Source organism: Hemicordylus capensis, chromosome 6 (assembly GCF_027244095.1).
Source record: "Hemicordylus capensis ecotype Gifberg chromosome 6, rHemCap1.1.pri, whole genome shotgun sequence".
NCBI lineage: Eukaryota > Metazoa > Chordata > Lepidosauria > Squamata > Cordylidae > Hemicordylus > Hemicordylus capensis.
Genome location: NC_069662.1, coordinates 45,434,655 through 45,460,351, shown reverse-complemented (window position 1 = coordinate 45,460,351; position 25,697 = coordinate 45,434,655). Strand labels below are relative to the sequence as shown.

The window sequence follows — 25,697 nt, the reverse complement described above, 5'->3', positions numbered from 1 at the left end:
TCCCGCTTCGGGCTGGCCTGTGCACCGCCGGGAGCTCCGCACTGTGTCTGGCCTCTTGCGCTGCCGGCGAGGGAAGCACGGGGCCCGGCCTGGCTCACCTACCTGCCTACCAACAGCCAGCCAGCCAAGGCCCCAGCGGGCCTTCCCCCAGCTTGTCCGGCCTTCTCCTCCTCCGCTCGTCCGGCCTTCTCCTCCTCCGCTCGCCCGTCCTTTCCCTCCTCCTCTCACCTGGCCATCTCCTCCTCCTCTTATCCGGCCTTTTCCTCCTCTGCTCTCCCGGCTTTCCCCTCCTCCTGCCGCTTCAGTTTTTAATTTCCGTCATTGCTGTCTCTGCTCTCCCGGTCCCCCCGCGGGCCCGTCTTTTTACTCTTCTCTTTTCTTCCCGCCATTTTTTTTGTTCCCCGCTGCCGCCTCAGCCCTCCCGGTTCCCCCGCTGCCGCCTCAGCCCTCCCGGTTTCCCCGCTGCCGCCTCAGCCCTCCCGGTTCCCCCGCTGCCGCCTCTGTCCTCCCGGTCCCCCTGCTGTCGCTTTTGCCCATAGGCGACACATAGGCAACATGGCCGCCTGTGTTTGGGCGGCTGTATCTTTCTTGGACGTTCTGGGCACGCGCATGCCCAGAACGGCCGAGAAAGACACGGGCTGAAGAAAGACACGGGATCACGCTTTAGCTTTTTATTATAGAGGATTTTTTTTTTTTTTGCACTTATATCCCGCTCTTCCTCCGAGGAGCTCAGAGTACATGGTTATTTTTATCCTCACTACAACCCTGTGAGGTAGGTTAGGCTGAGAGATACATGACTGGCCCAGAGTCACCCAGTGAGTTTCATAGTTGAATGGGGATTCGAACCCGGGTCTTCCTGGTCCTAGTCCAACACTCTAACCACTACTCTGTGCTGACAATAGACAATACTGAGCTCGATGAACCATTTGTTTGACCTGGTATAAGGCAGCTTCCTACGTTTCTGTGGAGGGGATGCCCCTCCACACCCGATTTTCCCCTCAAGCTGTTTTACTGATTGAATAGCATCCTCCAGCTTCTATTACACCCAAAGAAGAAAACATCAAGGTATGTGTTGTGTATTTTCTCCTTGTAGCAAATACTAGCATGAAGGGGTGGGATTCAGATCAGGAAAACAGTATTGGGTGGAGAGCAGCATTCCTTCTAAGGCATACGCATGTGCACACACAAGTTTTTTTGATGTCCGCTCAGTTCATTTTAGATCCCGCTCAGGTTGAATCGGGAAGGTCCTATTCTGAAAGCACATGAGTACACACTGCCTTGATATACTGCTGCCCAGAACAAAACTCTTTCAGCACATAGGAGAGAAAAATTAGAGAGAACACTGGTGGGAAGGAGTTTAAACATTCCCAGTGTTGCTTTCCAATCCAGCCCGCTCAGATTGGATGTTGGGATTTTTCCATAGACATTGTCTCTGTTCTGGTCCAGGGCATGCTTGTCTATGTGTAAGTGTCTGTGTTCAGGCGGGGAACATTGTTTGGGGGAGTTTCAGTTTAGCCTTCTTACTAGCTGTCTTGAATTAGTTGCCCTATTCGCATGTAATGCCAAATCAGAGTTGAATGGGGCAGAGGTTGGAATTTGTGTATGTCTGAATGCATTAAACAGCAGTTTTGCGGTAAAAGTGACCTGCAGTTTCCCTCGCCAAACTCCAGTTTGAAGCTTCAGATTGTAGTGATTTTCGCTGCTCCAACGTGTTACGACCGAATGCAGACACTGCCATAACCACCGTTTCATGCAGTTTCTGGACCCGTAATTATAGCGAGGGCGGCCCAGACCCACCCAGGAACATGCCTGCTCTATGCCTGCTGCGCTTCTCACTGGCCACCTCTCCAAGCATTTGCCCCACCCCTTGTCTCCACACTCCTCAAGCCATTGCCTGGCAACAGGGATGCTGCATTGTCAAAGGGAAATGTTACATAGGGGGATGCCCACTTTCCACTATGTCTCTTGTTCCTCCCTCTGAAAACCAGGAGAGAAAGGGGATGGGATGGCAAGACAGGCACTACGTGTTTTGTTTACCAAAAATACATTAATACAGAAACATGTTCACAAGCACATGCATTCACGGTGGCACCATAAACTGGGCAACCTGATTAGACTGCTGCAAAGATAACATATGTCAGGGCAGTGATACCCAGGTTTGGCTTTAAAAGGTGGCCCCATCCAGGAATTCTTGAATGGCTCTGCTCTATTTTTTTTGTACAATAAAGTTGGGGAATAGTGGCCCAGCCTCTTCCTCTTGGATAAAAGCACGCAGTCCCTGGTGTTACTCATGAGAGAGGAATTGTCCAGAAGCAGCAGTATGGCCTCCGGTTACAAGAGAAATTGCTTCTATGTGATGACGGACGGATGCTGCTCTGGAGCAGACCACTGTCTTATGAGAGTGGAAGGCCATGGAGAGACCCATTCACTACTCATGAGAAGAACCATCCAGGGGGGTATATGGGGATGGGGCAGAATAGTTAATAATGTGTGATGATGCCCCTTCTTCCAAGGACTGCTCTCTCCTGAGAGTGAAAGGCCATGGAGACATGCATATGGGCTGGATGACAGCTGCTGCCCAGCCTAGTTGCTCAACACAAGTAAATGTGTTTTGCTTGTGTGACAGGAAATCACAAGCAAATCACAGCAATAACTTTTCCTGTCTTGGTGACTGCCATGAAAAACCAGTCCAAGCTGTCCCTCTGCCAGTCTGGTCATTCAATCACATATATCCATCTTTGCTTTTGCCCGGTGCGGCAACCCGACATTCCTGGGGTCGCTGATAAACAGGGCTCCCCTCTCCCGCGATTCCCCATGGCAGCCGATCTGCATACACTGCAATGCCAGTCCAAACCTGGGAAATGGAATGAAAGTAAAGATCTATCCCCAGTCCCAGTGTTTCCCTAATCTGCCCTCCGGGGACCACCTGGACACGTGGAGCAGCCACTACTCCTTGGGAGTATGAAAAGGTTGCCTGGAGAGGAGGGGTTCATGGTGTGCAAGTTCTAATATTTACCTGAGAGAATGGGGGCCCCACACAAACAGGGCCCCTTGTTTTGGCTGGCCTATCTAATGAGTGCAGTCCATCAAAGGATAGAAGCTAAATGAGCCTCAGGTCCTCCCCAGTGGACTGGCCCTCTCATGAGAGGACTATTCCCTGGTTGTCAAGCTGACATGGGAGCTGGAGTGTGCTTGGGTGTCCCTGGACTGCTTTGCCAGAGTCTGCCATCGCAAGAGCATCCTTGGTCACAGTGGACCAGACCCCAGGATCCTTTTCCCTCCCTCATATACATATTCCCTCCAGGAAGTCAGCACAATCCTTTCCTGGAGTAACAGAAAAATTGTGCCCATCTGCACCCCCCCATTGCCAGCAATTGCACTAGTGTGAAACTGTTTTGGTGTGGGGCTCTTACAAGGGCCGTGGTACAATAACTGTCAGGAGAAAGGTATCTAAGCCCATTTAAAAGGATTTAAATGCCCTTTCCCTGCTGAGGGTGGGCAGTCCATTCCAAAAAGGCATGAATGCGCTGGGCCTGCCCCCGTGGAGATCATGGCCAATGGCTGCTGCCGTGAGTATGTTCTGATGCCTTGCCCATAGCCTGGCAACATGAGTGCTACAGGGCTTGCTGAAATGGAGCCAGAGCAGACCAGGAAGAGGAAATGGCTCCCCTGCCCTGAAACCAGAGGTTGCCGGGCCACAGATGGACGAATGTCTGCGATGTGGTTCACGGTTACAAAAACTAACCTTGGGTTCATTTATCCACGGTTTGCCGTTATGTGCGAATGGGGCCTCAAACGGAGAGGTTTTCTCTCTCACACTGCATAAGAGATCATTAGTTTTCATAGCCTATGTTTAGTTACTAATAAATATCAAACTCTTGTTTCTCAGTTAAAGTAAGCTTCCTGTGTAATCACGTATACAAGATAAGTAATCACTCTGCATCATTGGATAGCTGCTTTGAAACAACAAAATGGGAATTCTGGTCATGCATCTCTGAGCACTTCATTCTGTTTGGTCCTTAGACAGAAGATGTGACACCCAGAGATTTGGCCTATGCACCCCTTTTTTTAGAAACTGAGGCCTGGAAAAAGAAAAACTCTCCAAAACAGACTTGGCTTATACTATCTCTACATGCCCAGCTCAGCCTCCGGCCCAAGAGACATTTCAGGTAGGCTGTTGCTGGCAAATTGTCAGTCGGAGAAAAGGCTGATCTGGCAGCATAATCCTGAGGCTGCTTTGCCTGGGTTAATTAAAACTAAATATAGACACTGCCAGCTGAGTAAATTGCAAAGGGAGTTACAAAGTGGCTGGGTGTTTTTTCCACCCACTTTCACCTGCTTTTTTGGACGATGGAAGCAAAAGGGTAGGAACAAGAGACTAGTTGGAAATACCACTCCTGTAAGGCAGGGTGAAGGAGGAGAGAGTGGATGCCGAGTTTTCTGGGACTGAAATCTTGTTGAGTAGCAACACAGGAAATACAGATCAAATCCCTGGTCCATCTGGCTCAGTACTGTCTACAATGGCTGGCAATGCCTCTCCAGGGTTTCTCCTTCCTGGAGGGATCAGGGATTGAGCCGGGGACCCTTGGTGTAAAAAGCATGCTGTATTCAAAGTACTCTACCACTGAGCTACAGCCCAGTCACCAAGCTGTCCTCTTGAGTATGTGTTAGGTATCAGCAACTAGTGACTCCTGGGCAAAATCTGCCCCTCTGAGGGAGGCCAGTTGGCCGACTAGTTGCCAGCTGAAAGGCAAAAGAGACATCGAGAAAGTAGCATCTGTAGCAAGAAAGATTGCTGGAAGACCCATTTTGGAAATAGGCTTGAAGACACTGGCCCATCACTCCTCACTGGTTTCTTAGAACGGCTTTCCAACAAAACAAGTTGTGGACTAGAGGCAATAATCTCTGAACCAGACAGCCCCTGATGCAAATCTCCTCTTTGCCATGAACTAAGTGGCTTTAGGCACGCCACTCTTCTCTCAGCTGTAGCCGCCCATGGGAACAATAATATTGACCTACTCTACAGGGCAGTTGTGAGGTAAGTGTCCTACTGAGCTTTGGGAGCTGAGCACACTCCTGGTTTTCGATTGTATGTGAGCAAACTGGGTAGGAGGAAGGGGAAGTGACCGTGTGTGCGAGAGTTGCTGAGTAGGATGGCTTTTTCTCCTACCTTGTTAAAATGCTAGGTATGATTGCTGGGTAGGACAGTGCTGTCGTACCCAGCTCCTTTCTCACACACAATCACTCCCCCTTCTCCTACCTAATTGTAGGAAATCTGCCCTTCCCAGTTTTCAGTTGTGTGAACTGCCTTAATATACAGTATGTGAAATGCTTTGAGCCTCTAAAGTTCCAAATTTGGAATGTTCTGCACATCCCTAGCAGGTATGCTATTACTAGTTAGTTGCGGGGAGTTTAAATCCCTGTGTTTGCAGCTGACTCACTCTTTTACCAGTGTATAAAGGAGCAAGTCAGCTACAAATGCAGGGATTTAAATCCCCATGTTTGGCTTTAAGGGGGGAGCCCTACTTTCTAGTGCATAAAGAAGCAAGCTAGTGCCAAATGCAGTGGGTTTAAGCCACCCATATTTGGAGCTGAGGTCGGGGGGAGAGAGAGAGAGAGAGGGAGAGAGAGAGAGAGAGAGAGATGGGGGGGGGCTCTCCTGGCTGGGTATGGGGCCCAGTTGGGAGTGCTCTAGGTTCTCCAAGGGTCCTGAGAACCCTGTCACCAGTAATCTCCACATGGAGCCCCAAGCTGATTCACCCTGTTTTTTGTGGTTCACCCTGTTTGTGAACTCCTCTCCCCCTGCCTGTCAAAACCTACACTGATAGCTCCATTTTTGCCTATAGAAAGAAGATGACAACCTTTGGTTTGTCTGTCTGTCTGTCTGTCTGTTTTACCAGGCCTTTGCAGTTCCAGGTTTTAGCCTCTGCTGTTTTAAGTGTGGGTAGTGGTGGTGGTGGTGTGTTTAAGGTCATTTTTTTACTGGTGGTATTTGTGATTTTGTACTTTTTATAGCAATTCTGTTTGAAACTCTATAATTGTGAGGTTCCTTGTGGACCCAAACTGGGCGGAAAAGTGGGATTGGAATATATTCAAATTCAATATTGCTGCATCTTCTTTATCATCTGCATCTAGAGTAGGAGATAGCTAAATATGAAAAACAGCTTCTTGGAAGTGTGGCATTTGTAAATTGCTTATTTAGAAAATCCAATCTTATTTATGGCTGTCAATGTACGCGTATTTATTTGCATCAGTTGTCAGTCTCTCTAATGTGTACAGTGAGTTTTATAGGGTTTTTTAAAATTTCCTCCATGTAAACCTGTAAATCCAAGGGGGTTCCATTCTGCCCTACAGCCACAGATAATAGAATCATGGATAATGGGGCATTAAAGTCAATGGGGGTGGGGAGAATTAGGTTTCTGGAGGCTGGGAAATGGGCATAAAAGGGCCCAAAATGTTTTTTTAAAATAATAGTGAAATAGGGTGCCTAACAGTGCTCCGTTGGTTTCCAGCTGTCCAGGAATGCCCCTGCTCCTGTTCCAATTGCGCACTTCTTCTTCTTTAAAAATGAGCCACAAAATGGCTCGTTTTCTCAAAATGGTGGCTGGAAATTACCTCAGAGGTCATTTCTGACCACCCCAACACTGCGGATATGCAAAATTAACCCTTTAAAAACTGGGTTTTTCTGTGTATGCTGAGGTTGGGTGTCAATTACCTGACTGCGGATATGCGAAACCATGGATGTTGGGTCTGCAGATAACAAAGTTTCTCTGTAATATCTTTCTTGAAAATGTCCCAATAAATTGCATGTTTAGAAAGAGTGGGGGGGGGGGAGCAAACAGCCATCTAGTTCACCTTACTTCTGGTCACAAAGTGGAAGCAGATGTGGGGCGGGGACGTATCTAGTGTAGGGCAGGCAGGGCACGTGCCCCGGGCGCCACTTGAAGGGGTGTGCCATTTCTTAGAATTATTTTTTTTTTAATGGCCACCAAAAACAAAATGGCCATTGGGCATGCTCAAATGGCCTCTGTGAGGCCCTAGGCCATGCCAGGCCTTGCAGAGGCCATTTGAGCAAGTGTGGTGGCCATTTCATTTTCAGTGGCCATTTTAAAAAATATTTTAAAAAATGACCACCGCACATGCTCAAATGGTCCCTGCGAGGCCCTAGAGGCCAGCAAGGGAAGGGGGGAACCTTTGCAGACACACACACACACACCCATGGCCTTTAGGATGTCCCTGAAGGGGCTACAGGTAATTTTTTTAAAATTGTTTTTTAAATATAATGTAAGTCACTGTACACATATTCAGACTGGCACTATGTACAGAGAATCAGGCTTGTGAATACTGAGCTGAAGTTTATGAGCTAGGTTGTATTCATTTGCTCTTACTTTGCTTCTTGTGATAAGTGAGTTAAATGTGATGTCTTAATAATATGGCTATTAATGGTGAGTTTGTCTTTGAATCAGTGTGAAATCCTTAGTTAAGGCCCACTGGGAGTTTCTTGCTCTTTCTCTAATTTTAACTGTCTTTCTGAAATACTAGAATATATTCCAAGCAGTGACACAGTTTACTCTGCATATCCTTTAATTATTTTCAGAATATCTGGGAAAAGTCAAATTCTCCATTTATTTTTAAAACTTATGTAATAGTGATGCTACAATGCAAAGCAGAGAATTAGACAGGCATTTCTATTTAGTTTTTCCAAGTACACCTCCACATAATATTTGGGTATTTCATGAGCCCTAGCATACTGAAATCTGTAGTTTTCCAGCATTTTTTTTTGGTCTGGCTACGTCCACTGCTAAATAGTTTTTGAAATATTAAAAGATTAACGAGCTTGATTTGTATTTTTCAGCTGATATTATGGTAAAGTTATCTGAAAGATGGGTGTCAGATGTTTGGACAGGGGGCGCAATTTCAGTACTTGCCCTAGGCACTATTTTCCCTAGATACGCCTCTGGCAGTTCAGCCACTCTTGGTGTTCTCCTCAGATCAGCCTGCACCATCTGGACTATGCGTGTCATGAGCACCAATTACCCCTCATCAAAGGGCTAGTTGTGGTTATCCCACAGGGAGAGTAAGCTGTTCTGCACTTGCTCAGAGGTACTCATCTTTATTATTTCCTTCGCAAGGTTCAAGGCTGAATCCTGGCATTTAGAAACACAAGCAGATTCAGGAGCTGAGTGCCAAACTCAAATGAAGCCCTGCAGTTTCTTTCATAAAATGCCTTTGTGCCGAAATCAGCCCCCAACTCATCCAGTTTATTGAGGTGAACCCGACAGCTGTTAAACGCACTCAACTGTGTGCCAATTTCAAGGATAAACAAATACAAAGTCTTTGCAAACATATGAGGTGCTAAAGCAGTGACACAAAACCTTCCCAAGGTGGACCGTGCAAAATAGCACTCCTCAGCCACAAAACTACAAAGCTGGCAGATGCTGAGTTTAGCTAATCCATACAGCCAATCACAGCTCCTTTACTGAATGTTGATTAGCCCTATTCAGACAGCAAGTTGTATGAGTGTACAGTTGTCTGTACATTTGCACAAGTTTCACTGTGGATGATTGTAAAATAAAGGTAAAGTTGTGCCGTTGAGTCGGTGTCAACTCCTGGTGCCCACAGAGCCCTGTGGTTGTCTTTGGTAGAAGGGGTTTACCATTGCCTCCTCCCACGCAGTATGAGATGATGCCTTTCAGCATCTTCCTATATTTCTGCTACCCCATATTGGTGTTTCCCATCATCTGGGAAACATACCAGTGGGGATTTGAACCAGCAACCTCTTGCTCCCCAGGCAAGTTACTTCCCTGCTGCGCCATTAGGTGGCTCATGGACGATTGTACCTGCATTCATTTAAAAAGTGGGCCCTCAAATGGATGATGCAGATAGGAAGTATCCTGCTGAAACTGAATAACTGCACAGCGGAGGTGGCAGCAGAAAGGTGAGGTGATGCCCTTGCAGGGTGGGGGTGGAGGCCCGCACCTGCCACCCCATGGTGCAGTCGCTGCCTGTGGTGAGCACCTCAACTTCCCTCATTGGAGAGTTTTATCCCTGATTATGGCTGTCAGCAGCCAGCCACTGGGAGCCTTATCAGAGCTTCAAGCATGACCGGAGCTGCCACTGCTTGCACAAGTGCAGCAAAAACAGTTTAAGGAGAATCACTCCCTTCAACACTCTTGAGCAGGCAAGGACGACAGTTTGTAGGTGGGTCAGTTTGGCAGGGTGAAGGACAAGGCTGACATCATAGAACCACACAGCTCATTCCCGCCGTCCTAAACAGGGTAGGAGGAGGAACATCTGCCCTGGGTAGGAGAGCCAGGCACGCTCTCAATCAGTGGTCAAGGGTGTGCAAGGATCCAGGGAGGGAGAGGAGGCGGAGGAGATAGCGACTGTGTGGGAGCTGGGTAGGGTGGACAAGGCCAACCCACATTCTGTCCCCAGCATTTTCTGGAGGGTGGACAAAAAGCCATCCTATCCAGCTCCTACACAATCGCTTTCCCTCCTCCGACCTTGACCTCCACATGCATACGACTGCCAGTCAGGAGTGCACACAGCTCTCCTATCCTGCTCAGGGCCATGATCGCCCATAGAATATAAGCGTTGGAGGGGAATCTGGAGGTCTTCTAATCTCATCCCCTGCTCAGTGCAGAAAACTGCCACAGCATCCCTGATAGATATTGATAGGGGAGTGGCTGACAAAAGGGACTACACTAGGAACAGGCAAGTGGAGGCTTAATCTGGTGCCCAGGAGCTATCTGTCTGCCCCTCGGACCCCTATTCCCATATTTATTGTGCCTATTTATTAATATTTATTAGGGCATAAAGCCCTAAGTGGATTGGGACCAGGTTGCCAGGAGCTATCTGTGAGAGCGCACCTTGCCCCAAATGTCCCAACCTGGACCTTAAGATCTTCTTCGGAGGCCCTCCTCTGGGTGCCCCTGCCAAATGAGGTGAGCGGAGGGTGGCTACCAGGAAGAAGGACTTTGCAGTGGTTGCACCCCATTTATGGAATAGCCTCCCCAGTGAGGTTTGCCTGGCTTCATCACTTTGTTCTTTTAGACACCAGGTAAAGACCTTTTTGTTCACCCAGGCCTTTTAAATTTTGGTTTTCAGATCTGATCTGATTTTTAACTACTTTTGAAATAAGTTTGTAAGCTGCTTTGTATTGTATTTTGTATTTTCTTTTCATTTTTGTCTGTTATAATTTAATGTGTTGTGTGTTTTTATTGTATGCTTTTAATCCTCTTGTGAGCCTCCCAGAGAACAATTTGTTATGGGGTGCCTAACAAACTTTATGAATAATAATAATTAAGATGTCAGCAGAGGTAAAGACCTTAAGAGCTCTGGGACCTCCTCGCTCCTAATGTGGGCCTCAAAATCAGATTTGACCAAGTTCTCCTTTTGTGCCCTTCAAGCTACTCTCTTGACCATGGTTTCTTGATCAACATGTGGAAGTCAGTATTTCTTGTTTCTGAGTGGGACGGAGTTAAAGAGCCCCTTTTCATACAAGAATGTATGGAGCTAGGAGTGTTGACACATCAGCTTTTGCTCAACACCAAATATAAATCCTGCTCTTTTTCATGGGGGAGGAGCGGGCAGTTGAGGACACACTATGAAGCAAATCCATATATTTGCTCTGGTTTCCACTTGTATTTTAATATTTTTATTCACTCTGGCCATATTCCTACATGCTGTCTTAAAAGCCAAATGCCTTAAACATTCATTTTTAAAAACCTCTTTCTAAAAGCAAAAGCACTGCAATGCTATTTAGCTAGCATTTCTAAAGCTGAACAATAACATGTAAAATTGTATTATTCTTCTCTGTGTGCAGAATTAATTTACATCCCCTGCTTTAGTTGGCTGCTGGCATGGGAACAAAGGATTGCTTGCAAGGTGGTCTGCTTGGCTAGTTTAGCAAGCATAGCTTAATTTAATCCATTGGGAAAGGTGCAAAGGCCTTGCGACAAGAACCAATTCAGATAAGATGTCAGATTTGGGATGGCCAGCCCAGGGAGATCAGCCTGAAAATGTCAGGTCTGGCCTTTCCTTCTCCTCCTCTAAGTTGCCGGATGCCTGTGGTTCAAGGTGGCAGACATGTGGGCCAGCGTGATGGATGGAAACATTCATTCTACCACACAGGCAAGCCAGACAGGCTTTCCCCCACTAGGGGATGCCTCAGTAATTAGCACAGAATCTTAAGCACTTTTAATTAAATACTAAAGTTTTCTGAGCCATCTGCTTTGGCTGAAGATTTGCTCAGGAGTCAAGTTGCTAGTAGCAGGGGAGGAATTTGTATTCTTTTATTCTTTTTTTAGGCAGCAAAATTGAGCTTCCTAATTCTCTCCATGATTAACTGGAGGCAGAACTCTCTGCAGTCCAGACTGGTGTGTGTGTGTGTATGCAGTGGCGTATCGGGGGGAAACAGCGCCCAGGGCAAGCTCTGGCCCTGAAATGGCGCCCCCCCACCCCCCACATACCTGTGAGGGCGCGGCGGTGCCTCCCAGGCGGCAGATCGCCGGCGGTGGCGGCGATTCGTAGGTGGCGTGCAGTGGCGGGTCGCCCGCCGAGTGAGGCGGTGGCTGGCTGGTGGCTGGCGTGGCGGCGATGGGCTGTAGCGCGGCCTGCACTCCGTCCTCGGCGGGCGATCTGCCACCGCCGCTTGGGCCGCACTACAGCCCATCGCTGCCATGCCAGCCACCAGCCAGCCACCGCCGCACTCGGCGGGCCGCGGGCGACCCGCTGCTGCTGCCCGCCACCGCCAAATCGCCGCCGCACGCCCGCCGCCACACTCGGCGGGCGATCCAGGGGTGGGTGGGAGGGAAGCCACTTTTTGGCACCACCCACATGACCCGCCGGGGTGGTGCGTGGGGCACGTTCCCCCCTGCCCCCCCTATCGTTACGCCCCTGTGTGTATGCATCTGTGCACCAGAGCCTGCGAGAGTTAGTAGAGCTGCTGTGAGCATATGCAGAGTAGCTTTCCTCTCAATTCTGGATCCTTAGCCATTCTCTACATTTCTGGGGCTAGAAGCAACAACTTCTGATGCAGAAGGTGGTTGGGTTTTTGTGTGTGTATACCCTGCCTTTCTCCCATCATGGTGTTGAGAGGTGTGATGAGAAACATTACAATCCTCATACAGCAGAGTATGCTCTGGTGGTAAAGAAGCTTAGCCCAAGAGGTTATCTAAAGACATTAGTTTAGTTTAAAAAACAAATAAAGATTTATTAAGAAACAAACATCACTAGGACACACAGACAGACAGACAGACAGACACAAACAGGCACTGGCCTTCAACTGAACAACTCTAACTGACTCTGACGAAGACAACCCTATCAACATCTTATCATGCCTCTAGTGGCCATATGAGATTACTGTGATGCTAAGAGCAATGCTTTAGAATTCTCACTTCCATCATGCCTCCAAAGGCCAGGGCGCTTTCCAGATTAGACCCTGCAACGGCGTAACGACGGGTCACGGCGTATCTCTGAAGTGTGTTTCCACACTTCCTGTGTTGTGACACCACAGTCCCTACACTGACATCAGGGTGCCATTCATATTTCCAATGCCTTGTTTAAAATTTAATCGCTGCGATATAGTGCTAGAACGTCGTCTATCCGGCATAAAAAAGTTACTGTTATTTCAGGTTGTTAGTTTTCGCGAGACTGCTCCCCCTGTAGGTGTTTGCTATTTACATTTTGAATGTGATTTGCCTGAATGGAAGCATTTTGCCCCTGTTGACCGCCTAACTGGAAAGTGCCCAGAAGAAGTTACTGCTAGGAGCAATGCTTTAAAATTCTCACTTTTAACATGCCTTCTCATTGCTTGAACACTGATCAGTTCCTCCCATAATCTCTCACAATGCAAGAAAATGATCTCTTGGCAATGGCTTTTGTGAGCACATCTTCTATCATGTTCTCTATTGAACATTATTTCAACTCCACCACACCCTTCTGTACATCACATACATAACTGTATTCTGTGTCAATGTGTTTTGTCCTGGATTTTGTCTTTTCCGTTTGTGGAAACAAAATCCAACTTTTATTGTCCTCAAACAATTCAGTTGGTTTCAGATCATCAGCGCCAAAATCTTGCAACAATTTGTGTCTCCATGCCACCTCCTTGCAAGCTTGACTGGCTGATACATATTCCACTTCCATAGAGGAAAGAGCAAGTTTGTTTTACTTTTGACTGCACCAATTGCTCCACCTCCATAAAAGAACAGGTATCTACTTGTGGATTTATGATCTATTCTTTCTTCTGCCCAGTCGGCATCCATATAACCCACTAGCCTAGGATTACTACTTGTTGGCAATTTCAATTTCAGATGAGCTGTACCTTTAAGCTACCTACCTAGTCTTTACACTGCAATTCAATCATTTTTGGTGGTGTACTCACTTTCCTGCTTAAAATACCCATAGCTGCAGTGATGTCTGGTCTTGTTACTGTAGCAATTTATAGACATTTCCCAATTGCTTTCCTGTCTTGTCCGTTGTCTGGAAGAAGCTCACTGTTTGCATCTTGCTTCAAAAATTTAGCTTCCATTGGAGTGCTGACTTCCTTGGCATCTGTAAGACCCAGACATTCTAACAAGTCTAATATTTTGTTTCTGATTAAAAAGATAACCTCCATTTTGTTCTCTTTCTATTTGTATTCCAAGATAATAGGAAATGTTCCCCAGTTGCTTTGCTTCAATTTCTTTGCTCAAATGTTCTACAGTTTCATTACTATCTGCTCTGTTTTGACAACAATCAACACAATGAACAACATAGGTTAGTATATAAGTCCATCTATTATTTCTAAACTAGGGATGTCCCATTTGATTTGCACACAAATTGATTTGTGATGAATCGGGGTGATTTGCCATTTTGCCAATGAATTGGATTGTCTCTTAAATAAAGGGACTGATTCGAGGGCAAATTGAATCATCCCCAATTTGTCATTAATCAGTTTGCACGATTTGTGTAGTGGGCACCATTTGCTCTCTGTGTTTTTCAATTGCTGATTGGTTTTCTTGCACTGGCTTCTGACTGGCTTGAGATCTCCATGCTTCTTGGCTTATTGTGATTAAAATCAAGTGTTGACATGGGCAACTGTGCCCCCATTGGCTGGGGGAGGGAGCAGGGAGGGGAGAGGCCAAAGGAGAGATCTTCAAAATGTATTTATGGGGCTGCTTGAAGGCAGAGAGTGCCCTTTCTTTTTGTTCCTCAGGAGAGGATCATCAGAGAGAGAGACTGCAGCAGCACTGAGAGCAGAGTGGTGGTGGTCTGGGCCTGCCTGCCTGGCCCCCAGTGAGTGGAGAGAGAGAGGCAGAGACTTATCTGTCTCTCTGTCTTTTAATCCTTTTAATTTGCAGTGTTACCAGCAACTGCTTTTATTCCCCCAACACCACACAAACATTTTTTTCTTCGTACCAGCAGCACCAGTGGCTTTAACTAGATGCTGCTTGGAATTTTATTTTATTACTAGCTGACTAGGCACAGAGCATATGTGCCCCTAGTTCTCCCAGTCCCCCCCCCAATAAAACCATTGATCCAGCTCCCTGCCCCATCTTCATTTCATCTCCATCCCTTCAGCCGTTTTCGCCCCTCATCCCTTCACCCCGCATTCCTTCATCCAGTCCATTCATTCATTCAATTTATATACCACCCTTCCAAAAATGGCTCAGGGCGGTTTACATCAAAGTAAAAACAATTAAAATCAATTAACTATTAAAATCAAAACTATAAAAACAGCATAAAACTAATTAACAGTTAAAACATTTAAACAGTTAAAAACCCTGGAGAACCAGGCCAAACATTTACAGCAGTTAAAAACAATTTACAACAAATTAAAAACCATGGAAGGCCAGGCCAAACAGATAGGTTTTAAGGGCTCTCCTGAAGGCCAGCAATGAACAGATTATGGATTTCTGCCGGGAGTGCATTCCACAGCCCTGGGGCAGCTACAGAGAAGGCCCACCTGTGAGTCGCCACCAGACGAACCGATGGTAACTGGAGACAGACCTCCTCAGATGACCTTAACGTGCAGTGGGGATCATGTAGAAGAAGGTGCTCTATAAGATAACTTGGACCTAAGCCGTTCAGGGCTTTAAAGGTAATAACTAGCACTTTGTATTTTGCCCAAAAACATATCGGCAGCCAGTGTAACTGTTTCAAAACAGGCACAATATGGTCTCTCCGGGTTGCCCCAGAGACCAATCTGGCTGCCGCATTTTGAACTAACTGAAGTTTCTGAACTATGTTCAAAGGCAGCCCCATGTAGAGCGCATTGCAATAGTCAAGTCTGGAGGTTACCAGCTGATACACCACTGTTTTGAGGTCATCCTCTTCAAGGAATGGGCACAGCTGTCGAATCAACTGAAGCTGATAGAAAGCACTCCTGGCCATAGCCTCTACCTGAGATACCAGAGTGAGGCCTGGATCCAGGAGTACCCCCAAGCTGCGTATCTGCTCCTTCCGGGGGAGTGTAACCCCATCCAGCACAGGAAGCTCATCTAACTCATCCCTCAGATTCTGAGCCCCTGTAATGAGCACCTCTGTCTTGCTTGGATTCAGCTTCAATTTGTTACCCCTTATCCATTCCATTACTGCCTGTAGGCAGGCATTTAGAGAATGTGCCATTTCATGAAGGTGAAGATGAAAAGGAGAAGTAGATTTGGGTGGCATCAGTACACTGATCGCACCCAGCACCAAATCTCCTGATGACCGCACCCAGTGGTTTCATGTAGATATTAAAAAGCATTGGTGGCAGAATGGAGCCCTGAGGGACATAACAGCTCCTCTTTTGAGGAGCAGCTGTCACCAAGCTCCACCATCTGGAATCTCCCCAAGAGATAGGAGCGGAACCTCTGCAAAACAGGGCCCCCTATCCCCAGCTACCCCAGGCGATCTAGAAGGATACCATGGTCAATGGTATCAAACACCGCCAAGAGATCCAGAAGAACCAGCAAAGTCACACTTCCTCTGTCGGTTCCCCAGTAAAGGTCATCCATCAGGCCGACCAAGGCTGTCTCAACCCCATAGCCAGCTCTAAAGCCAGTTTGAAATGGGTCTAGATAATCCAAAACTGCCTGGAGGTGGTCAGCCACCACCTTCTCAATCACCTTGCCCAACCAAGGGAGATTGGAGATTGGCCTGTAGCTATCCACTGCTAAGGGGTCAAGGGAAGGCTTCTTAAGAAGCAGTCTAACCATTGCCTCCTTCAGACAAGGCGGCACCCTACCCTCCCTCAGCAATGCATTTATGATATTAACCATTCTCACCTCCCATCCCTTCAGCCAGTTCCTTCTCCCCCCGCATCCCATCAGCCAGTTCGCTCCCCACCATCCCTTCAGCCAGTATGCTCTCCCCACCCACCCACCCACCCCTTCAGCCAGTTCGCTCTCCCCACCCATCCACCCCTTCAGCCAGTTCGCTCTCCCCCTCCCCACATCCCTTCGGCTACTTTGTTCCCCCCCCCATCCCTTCAGCCCTGTTTTCGCCGCCCGTAATGCCACTTGCTAGGCCATCCTCCTCATGAGGAGGTGTGCAGTTGGAGCAGACCTGTAGTGACGCCACCTCCACCTCCTTGTCCTCCCTCCCTCCTCAGCAGGCTGGCTCAGAGAGAAGCTCCTCCTGCTATGATCTGCTCTGTTCTGCCCTGCCAGGAAATCTCATGAGAGCTGCTACACATAGGATTACCCATGGGTACACCATAGAGAATTATATATATATAGATTCTTGCTTGTAGCCACCCCCAATCCCCAGTGGCTTTAATTACTGGAGTATTGTGTGTGCTGTTTTCCCCTCCCCCTAATTATTTTAAAATAGTACCAGCAGCTCAGTGGCTTAACTGAATGCTGTTTAGGTATTTATTTCCTTGTGTGCTCTCTCTCTCTCTCTCTCTCTCTCTCATTGCTTTTAGCCAGCCTCCTTTAATAACTGGGGTGCTGTGATTCTCCCCCCCGCCACCATTTTATTTAAATTGTACCATCAGCCCCCAGGTTTTAACTGGATGCTGCTTTGAATTTTATTCCTTGTTTGTTTGTTTTTCTCGTTGCTTGTAATAACTGGGTCACTGTATTTTTATTCTGTTTTGCAGCCCTGCTGCCACCTTAGCTGCTGCTGTCTGTGGGCTGCCTGGTGGATTAATGTTTGGTTTTTGTAGGCTGGTGTGTGGTGCACTGCCTACACACCAAGAGTCTGCCTGACAGACTCCCTACCTTGCCGGGTGGTGATGTTTTGATTGGGTGGGTGGGTGCCTGACTGGTGCTCACCTACCCTCCCCTCAGCTATCGAGTCCTGGTGTCTGCTTGGCCCAAGAGTGTCTCTGAGAGCAACACCTGGCAGTTTGCAGCCGAAGACACTGCTGGAAGCCCCCAGCCAAAGATGCCAGATAGGTGAGACCCTCTCCCCCACCACGGTCAGGTTATTAGAAAGGAGTTCTTTTATAAAGGGCCCAGTTTGGGGAAGGGAGGGATTAGGTGGCAGGACTGTAGGACAGGAGGGGTGGATTAGAGAAAGGCCACAGTAATCCCCTGCCCTTCTTTCCTTTCCCTTCCCTTAGACCCGCCCCATTTTTGCTTGGTCCCCTCCAAAAACAGCCCCCCCCAAGCCTGCTTCTTTTTTTGTGGGGGGGATTACATTTCTCTAGCATATGTGTGCACCATAGTGTTATAGGTAGCGCTCTGTGTGGCACACAGACCATAAATAGACCGCCTCCAACCCCACACCTTCTTAAAGGTTCTTCTTTTCTCCTTCACATCAGAGTTAGGGCTTACATTTTTTTTAAACCCCAAGATGTCTGGGAAGGTGCAAAGCAGAGCAGGAGCAGAGTAGAAGGCAGAGGGAGGGGTGATGCTGCTAGTTTTGGTGGGTGATGGCGAGATGGGCCTACTCACCATGTTGACCCCACTGATGTGGTTGTACGCAGGCTATCCTTTTCCTGAGGAGCCTGTCCCCGCAGCACAGCTGCCTGTGATGGCTGAGATAGAAGTAAGGGGGAGATCTTCCTGTGGCAGTGGAGGAGGAAGGGTCATTGGCTGCTAGCCCAACCAAATTGCTCTCTCCATCCTCCCCAATCACCATTGGTGGTGCGATGCCCCTGTCTGAAACTGAGAAGGAGGAGGTCATTTTGGTTGTTCTTGAACCTTCTCAGTCCTGGATGGAGGGTGGTAGTGGTGGCGGCCCCCAGGACAAACCAGCAGTGCCAGTACTACCATCCAAAATGGTCCCAGACTGAAAGCAGCATGGTGTGAAATCACTTGGAGTGCTGCCCTGGTGACCTATGCCATGCTGTCTGCATCCACTGTAGGACACCAGTCAGCAGGGGTAAGGACCCCAAACGTCCTGGGATGACAGCAATGCTGCAGCACCTGTTGCAGCATCCCCCAGGGGTCCCTGCTCCTGCTGGTAGCAATAAACCTGGTGTGCCCTCAGACAGAGGCAAGGCTCCTGCTCCCAAGCAGGAGAGGCTGCTTGTGCAGTGGGTGCACTGAGTGGGCAAGCGGTCTGGTCACCCAGAGCCTCATCTCCATTGGGGAGATCATCGCTTTGGATGACCAGCCATTCCAGGTGGTGGAGAATGCCACTTCTGCCAGCTGCTCTGACTGCTTGCCCCCGACTACAAGATCCTCTCACACACCACCTTCAGCAGCCGGCAGATCCCACAGGGTTAGGGATTAGGCACTTGAATCTGCCTGGAGCAGTGGTGCTCCCCCCAGCAGTCCATGTGGTGGTGCATTTCCGGAATTAGTGCCGGAACCACACCGCCACTGCACGGGCTGCTAGGGAGAGTGCTGCACTTCTGCTCCAGGCAGCTTCGTATCAGGTAAGGACCTTCTAATTTACTTTGAAAGATGCCTCTTGCTGCCCCCCCCCCCAGTGCCGCCCTCACCTCTCTTGTCCTCACCTCTGAACTGGTTCACTTCGGACAGGGTTCAGTTCGGCTCGATCTTGGAACAGTCCCCCTTCCTGAAGGGCGGTTTGGTTTGTGACCAAACCGCTTGAACCAGCCCAGTTCATGGTGAATTGGTTTGCTTTGAACCATTTGTGCACACCCCTAACCCTAATTACAGCCCTATGAATAAGGCAAAGTTACAATGTGATGTAAGTGCATTGTGAGTTTCCCTGCCTCCTGCTCTACTTCATTGGCTCCCTCTGTGGGACATGGGGAAATTGACAACACAATGTAAGTAAGCTCATCTTACTGACTGTTATGGGAGAGAAGATGAAATGTGGGGGTACTGCTTTCTACAGCAGCCATTTTATAGAGTTGGCTATACATGACTTAAGAGTGGTGAACAGAACCATGGGGAAAATAGCAATAATGGAACTAGCACAAAAGGATATCAGCCTAAACACAGAGAACTTTGTGTCTGTTCCTCCCCAGAAGAAACAATTCAACTTTGCAAGAGATAAAGAATGCAGTTGCTTGCTTGGGTGTCTTTAGTATTCCAGCCCTTGCTCTCTCCGGATCCTCTGGCTCCTGTTTTTTTCTGCCATCTGTTGAGGCTGATCTCTCCATTGGTGGGAAGCTGCCCTTGTCTAGCATGGCGAGATGGCACTGTCACTGTGTGAACACACTTCGGCATGGCCTTTGCCTTCCACATTTTTCTCAGGCAACTGCTAAATTATCATAGAAGACAGAAATTGCTATGGTAACCCCTCCAGGTAATACATACAATTTCATGTGCACTTAATTGGAAGAGAGCTGGTCTTGTGGTAACAAGCAGGACTTGTCCCCTTAAGTTAAGCAGGATCCTCCCTGGTTGCATATGAAAGGGAGACTAGAAAGTGTGAGCGCTGTAAGATATTCCCCTTAGGGGATAGAGCCGCTCTGGGAAGAGTATCTAGGCTCCAAGTTCCTTTCCTGGCCTCTCCAAGATAGGGCTGAGAGAGATTCCTGCCTGCAACCTTGGAGAAGCCGCTTCCAGTCTGTGTAGACAATACTGAGCAAGATGGACCTATGGTCTGGCTCAGTATATGGCAGCTTCCTATGTTCCTATGATAAGAACAGAACAAGAGCCTTGTTGGATCAGCCCAAGAGTCAGTCTAGTCCAGCATCCAGTTTCTGACACTGGCCAGTCAGATGCTTCCAGGAAACCCAGAAACAGGGCATGAAAGCAATAGCCCTCCTCCCGCAGCTTTTTAAATTTCCTAGCAACTCTTATGCAGTAGCATATACTGACCTATTCTCCATGAATTTATCTGATTCCCTCTTTAAGCCATTTAAGGCCTGGTTTCCACATGCAGCCAGAACGGGATGTCAGAATATTGAGGTGGTGGAAAGGACATGCATCATTTCATAAGGCAAGGTGATTGCATTTCTGAAGGCTTTTCTTGAGTAAAAGCTCCTTGTAAATAGAAAACTAGCAGGCAAAGAGCAGGGACAGAACTTGCTCCTTGTTATGTTACTGATTCCAAAGGGGCTTGCTTCCAAATTATTGTGCATAGGATTGCAGCCTAAAAGAACCATTAATAGTCCTATGGCATTTCCCCAAATGATGAGATGAACAGTATTTACATTTCTTGCACCTGTAAATTGAAAGAAAACCACATCTAATAGGGAGGGGGAAAGCAAGATAGTTCAGAACTTCCTCCTCCTTTTCCTCATAGCTTCATCAGTAGTGGCAGCAGGAGCATCTCCAAGATGGCATGGTCTCAGTTACAGCCAGGGTGGGGCCAGAAGGAAGCGAGAGAGCACCTGCCAATACTGGAGCAGCTGCAGCTCTTTTTCCACCCTTCCAGCTTGTTAGTACAGGCTGCTAGTGCATCACCCTAGGACAGGGATGGGGAACCTTGGCACTCCTGCAGATGTTGGCCTACAATTCCCATAATCCCTAGCTATTGGCCTCTGTGGCTGGGGATTATGGGAGTTGTAGTCCAAAAACAGCTGGAGTGCCAAGTTTCCCCATCCCCGCCCTAGGAAAACCACTCTAGGACACCTATGAGCAATGTGTATGTCTGTTGCCATCTTGGAAGGATGCCAGCGTCTCTACCAGCAAAGGAAAGGCAACAGAAAAGGCACAGCAGGAGAACAGCCAGAAGGGTGTGATACCTAGAGAGGCAGCATAGAGAAGTCAGCTGGGTGTGGGTGAAGATTAGCCCTTGCAGGGCCCTGCATTTAGAGTTTGACCTTGTTCTGACCTTGGTATGACAAAGTATAACCACCCAAATGAGAACAACCTCTGTCCAGGCTCGGACTGGCCCACAGGGCAACAGGACATATTCTTGGTCCGCCCCAACTCCCACCCTTAATTACCCATTATGCTCAAAACCGGGCACCCTCCCCACATATTTTCCACCGCCCTCTCAGTGCCCCCAGTCCACCCTGCCTCTGTCTCCCCCTCTCTCAAGAGCCAGATTCTGCTTTTCACATTTCACTGCAGCTATTCAACAGTGCCCTATTTTTAATACACACGTCTTCTAATGATCAGCCATAGAATATACAACTACTTCTGTTGTTAAACCCTAGTGAGTTTTGACTCAGATTGAACCCTGATAATCTTGAGTATTATGCAAAGTGTATATGATGTACTTTGCATATTATGCAAATATGATTTGCATATCATTGGTGTGACATTTGCACAAACTGTTCCAACTCTGAGCAGTGCTCGCCTTTGAATCACCTTATGCTAATATATAAGTATAAATGTATGGAGAAGACTTACCTTGAAAAGATCTGTTTGCCAGCGCATCGCACAAGTTTGTTCAAAACAGAGTCAAAAACCAACCCCAGAATTTAAAGTTAGGCCCACTATGGCTCTGCTTGTACTTACCACGAATGATCTGGATGTTGCTTGAGTATAGTATCTTTCTCTTTGAATATAGACATGGCACAGTCTATTGTATGGCTCCTTCTCACCCAATCATCATCACCCAGCCAAAAACAAGTGTTGAGATTGGGTGGAAAGGAACCATGCAATTGGTTGCAGGAATGTGGTTCCTATAATGAAAGTGGCATGGGAAGACAACCATTGGGAAGCAGCACCCAGCCTGCCAACAATAAGTGAGGGGGATTTTTTTTATACTGCTACCTTGTTGAGAGGTTCCCTTTCATGTCAATGGAACATCCCAATGGATTGTGCCTTGTCAGTCAGATGTCTCTCTCCCAATCTGGTGCTCTAAAGCTGTCCCAAATCCATTCTATTTCATGGCAGGACCACCTCCAGGGCTGAATCCAGCTGATAAATAATGTGTAATGATGAATTTAGACAGCCTTGATTAATATGTAGCACTAGATACCGAGTCGCATAGATCAAGCCTGTTCTTTTTCTGCATCTTTTTAGCCCATTGGCTCATGTTTGTTCATTTAATTGTTTTGTTCCTCAAGAGAGAACAATTAATTTTTAATCAGCCTGTTATTAACTTTCAGCACGGAGCACTCCTTGAAAACTCAATCTGTGGTCATATCTATCAGCAATTATTAAATACACAGCACGCAGAAAACAGAGACTGCCTGTGACTTTTCTAGACTTAAAACAAATCTCTCTTCTTCTTCTTTTTGGTGCAGAAGCAAAGATTGCTGGAGAAAAAAATAAGACAATAAATTAAAAAGTAGCTGAGGAGACAGAGATGGCAATTGCTGTTTTGAAAGAGACTTTGTGAAGCATACTTTGTGGTCTGTCACAGTGACAGCCTCCCAAATCGATAGGTAAGCAGCTGGTTGTGGGGCGGGGGGGAGGAATGACACCTCATGGGATTTTGGGGACTCTGTATGAAATTTCCTGCAGCTTTGATGCTTGCAAGATGTGTCTGAGAACTTGCAGAAGCCATTGAGCAAGGAAGACAACAGAGAGGAAAGGGCACTGAAGCAAATGCAGATACTAGTTCACTCAAGATTCAGTGTGAACCAGGACTCACCGGGCTTGAGCCCTAGAATGTTTATTCAGTGTCATAGCTCAGCTTTTGGGTGCCTCTGAGCATGTGCCGAGTGACTCCTGTCATAGCAGCCTGACAGACTCCTGTCATAGCAGCTTTTACCAGACACCGGGGAGGAGAGAGACCTGGTCTTGTGGTAGCAAGCATGATTTGTTCCATTTGCCAAGCAAGGTCCATCCTGGTTGCATATGAATGGGAGACTACATGTGAGCACTGTAAGATATTCCTCCTAGAGGATGGAGCTGCTCTGGGAAGAGCATCTGCATGCTTGCATGCAGAAGGTTGCAAGTTCCCTCCCTCACATCTCCAAGATAGGGCTGAGAGAGAGATTCCTGCCTGCAACCTTGGAGAAGCTGTTGCCAGTCTATGTAGACAATACTGAGCTAGATGGACCAAGGGTCTGGCTCCGTATATAGTAGATTCCTATCTTCCTAGCCTCATACCGACCAATGGGAGTGTCTCCCAGAGGCCCTTGCATCATCACAGTGCTCTAGAGCAGGGATTCTCAACGTTGAGTCCCCAGATGTTATTGGACTTCAACTCCCATAATCTCCAGCCTCAGTGGCCTTTGTTGGGGATTATGGGAACTGAAGCCCAATAACATCTGGGGACCCAACGTTGAGAATGCCTGCTCTAGAGGTTGCTCAAATTGGCTGATGAGGAGAGTGGGGGGGGGAGCTGCCATGCAAGTTTCTCAGTGAAGAAGAGACTTGGATAGTAGCGCTCGGGCTCACCACTGCATAATCACAACCAACACTGCATCCAGACCTGATGGAAAAAGGGACCCAACAGGACCAGATTGAGGCTGTTCTCACATGCAGGCAAAACTGGGCCAACGAAGCTAAGCCTGGTCTTGCCCATGCATGAGAACCGCTGGGATTACACCCCATCCCATTGATGCCTTGGCGGCAAACCTGCCAAGCCAGCCACCCACTTAAATGGGGTTAAGAGAACTAGCACTCTCTTAGCCCTGTTTTATGGACCATTTGCCTGCGAGACTGGGAGACTGCAAAGCTCCTGGCCAGAGTTGCGCGAATCCCCATAATGGGAGTTCCAGGGGCTAGAATTTATTGTCCCAGCCTCTGACCCTTTTCACTGCTGGCAGCTGCCAGCAATCATGTGAATGAGCAATCTGCCTGTCCAAAACCAAAAATGTTTGGCCTACTTCGTGCTTTATTTTTTCTTAAATATGGCTGCACCAGTCTTTGTAAAGCTGACCCTTTAAAGTACACTCTTTAAAGTACCACTAGCAGTATTTTTAAATGATAGGCAGCACATTTATTTTTTCATTCTTTGTTTACTTTATTGTTAAATTTATACCCCGCCTTTCGTTAAGAAAATCTCAAGACGGCTGCATGCCTGCATGTGAATGGGCGATCTGCCTGTCCAAGGAGGAAAGAGCGATCATCTGCGGGGAGGTAAGTGCAAGCAGCCTTCCTCCCCGCTCTCCCTTGAGCCTTTTCTCATTGATAGTGAGGAAGGGCTAATCATGTTACTTCCTGACAGGCTTGTACACATTTTTATAAATCAGCTTCTGCACATCCTCTTGTATCTCTGGCAAAACTGCTCACAGACCACAAACCTACCCTAGTTTTGACCGTGATCTACCCTAGTTTTCAGTGATCTTCACTATTTCTCAAGCGGGGGCCACTTTGGCAAAAATACTTCAATGTGAGGGTCATTTCCCACTGTGCTGACCTCAGCACAGGACTACACATTTCTCAGAATATGGTGCCAGCTGGACTGTGCAGAACATTCAGCTTTGGCTAAAGCTTCACACTGGCCCTATTATCAATGTGTCAAGGAGTCACGCTTAGGGCTGATGGGGAACAACATCAATGGGCCTTTAAAAAAAGAACACAATTGTGTTTAACCCTCCTCCTAACAATTCTCCACAGCGAATGCCTCCGCAGGCTATTTCCCCCCCGACCTGCGCACAGGCTCCAGAACAGAAATTTGCCTGGCTTTGGAGGAAACATCTTTGGGGTGATTTTACAAAGAGAAACCAGTGAGTGCAGTAGAGTTAAGCAACCCTCCCCCTCCAGCTGATTCTCCCCTACAAAAGCCCTTTACACACACAAACGGGGGCACACCAAGGTAACTTGGGTGCCTGGACCACCCCGCCATGAGGCCCCCCCATATGAAGCCCCCTAAAACTTCCTTCGGGGGTCCACCCCACCAAAGCTTTGGGTGTTTTTATTTAAAAACTCTTACCACGGCCAAGGGGTAGCTGTGGAGGGGAGCGGAGCAGTCTTTCTCCCCACCCCCGGCAGTGGTGGGGCTGTGAACAGAAAAGACACTGAGCCCATCCATTCAGGCCAGCATCTTGAAGCAATTGTGAGGCTCGCCTGTGCAGTTTAGAGATCGTCACAAGCCCATGACGTCATGGGCTTGTGACGATCTCAACTGCACAGGCACACCTCACAGTTGCTTCAAGATGCTGGCCTGAACAGATGGGCTCAGTGTCTTTTCTGTTCACAGCCCCACCACTGCCGGGGGTGGGGAGAAAGACTGCTCCGCTCCCCTCCACAGCTACCCCTTGGCCGTGGTAAGAGTTGTTCTTGCTCACATCCCACTGCTGCCAGGGGTGGGGAGGACTGCTCCACTCCTCTCCGCAGCCAACCCTTGGCCACGGTAAGAGTTTTTAAAGACACACACACACCCTGGAGCTTTGGTGGGGTGGGCACGGGGTGGCTCAGCCTCCGGAGCCCCCTGGCCCGAGCCATTGGGAGGTTCCCCTGGACTTTGGAGGACCTCACCAGGTCCCCAAAGTCCATGGTTTAGTGCGCCTCTGCACACAAACCCAACATTGACTCCAGAAACGTGAGTTTGGGAGAGTGAGT

General features: G+C 47.9%; 1 protein-coding gene and 1 long non-coding RNA gene across 4 annotated transcripts in view; one reads left to right on the top strand and one right to left on the bottom strand.

Moving 5' to 3' along the window:
- LOC128330036 (Golgi-associated RAB2 interactor protein 4-like) overlaps positions 1-25,697 on the bottom strand; it is a 120,383-nt gene that overhangs the window by 30,452 nt on the left and 64,234 nt on the right. The gene's annotated exons all lie outside the window — the stretch shown is intronic.
- The window catches only part of LOC128330037 (uncharacterized), a 51,630-nt gene continuing 42,643 nt past the window's right edge, over positions 16,711-25,697 (top strand). Inside the window, exons 1-2 of the long non-coding RNA XR_008309932.1 lie at positions 16,711-17,372; positions 22,487-22,627. This is a non-coding gene — a long non-coding RNA (uncharacterized LOC128330037). The remainder of the gene's footprint in view (positions 17,373-22,486; positions 22,628-25,697) is intronic.